We start from the raw sequence: 1408 nt of genomic DNA, 5'->3' as shown, positions 1-1408 counted from the left end.
ATAGAATGTTGCCAATTGTACTGCAAATATTGTCAATCTTACCGGAAAAAAACTCGTGTTTCCTCTTTATCTTTTATTATTTTTCATTGGCTGAATATGAAGTTGTTAAACAATCAAAGAAAACATTCAGTCTACTAATGCAATAAAATCAAATTTCACAACCATATATATATGCTATTAAAACAGGAAATAAGCCTAAATGTAACTCCATTTTTTTCAGCAACATTAACAAATTCGATGCACAACTAAAACATATGCATTATACAAACAGATAAATCTAAACAGATTATGAAAAATGACTATGTAGCTAAATCTAAAATGAGAAGATAAACCACTTCATTTTGATCTCAAATTAATCTCTAACAAATAAATAAGGTATAAAGAAATGTATGAAGACAATTAAAGTATTGATCCAACTCAATGCAGAAGACAGTATGTGGACTTAAATCTGCATCCTCAGTTCATATATCTAGCTAAAGAACTCTGACATTGAATTAGCATACCCTTTTTCCTTTATCATTTGTAATCAATTAATGGAAATAAAATGATTCTATGATCTTAATGACCGTAGTACTTGCTGAAAAGTTTAATGAGATGAAAAAAAGGAAAACATAAGTTCCATTATCAAGGAGATATGGCTTAAATTCAAGATGATCAGCACATTTATCCATGATGGAATAAATTAAAAAGAACTAACAATGAAATAAATACTTCGGAAGAGTTTTTTAAGAGGCATAAGCTCGGCACAATAGAAATTAGCTGAACAAATATTTTGAGAAACACTTGAGCACCATCAACAGTAGCCATTACCAGGACTGGTGATCAAACCAATTCCTGAAGTCATATATTCCATTCTTTGTCAGAAATTGTAACAAAACACATGAATATGACGAATGAGGAGTTGTAAAAACATAAGCATAATAGTTGACTAAAAATCTGTGAAAGATCTGCTTATATTTCTAAATAAGAACACATAACAAAGAAGGAAATCGAACGATAGATTTATATTGAATGACGATATAATAAAAGGAATAAGACTGCTATAGCTTTTAAAAGAAAATACAACATAACACAGGCAATAATATTGATGGCATTGATGAGTAGAGGGAAACAAGTTGCTCACATTAAATGGATGTTGGTATAAAACAATACCCACCATCCATGGTGATTTTAAAGTTGAGTTCACTCACAGTTTCAATTAGTGCATCATGAAAGAAGTTCCTCAGAGCTGGTATGATCGGAGATACATGTACATCAGGGTATAAAAAATGTAAAGCATAATAATCATGAGCCATAGCTTTATAGTCTCGATTGACCGTGTGGACAACATGACCAATTACGACAGATATGCATGAAAATACCCATATTCGAGAAGCTATCTAAACTGTATTGAACGCTTATCACTGGC

The sequence above is a fragment of the Olea europaea genome, unplaced genomic scaffold, assembly GCF_002742605.1.
Source record: "Olea europaea var. sylvestris unplaced genomic scaffold, O_europaea_v1 scaffold1584, whole genome shotgun sequence".
Classification (NCBI taxonomy): Eukaryota; Viridiplantae; Streptophyta; class Magnoliopsida; order Lamiales; family Oleaceae; genus Olea; species Olea europaea.
The sequence above is the reverse complement of the archived record's forward strand: the minus strand, read 5'-3'. Positions refer to the sequence as shown.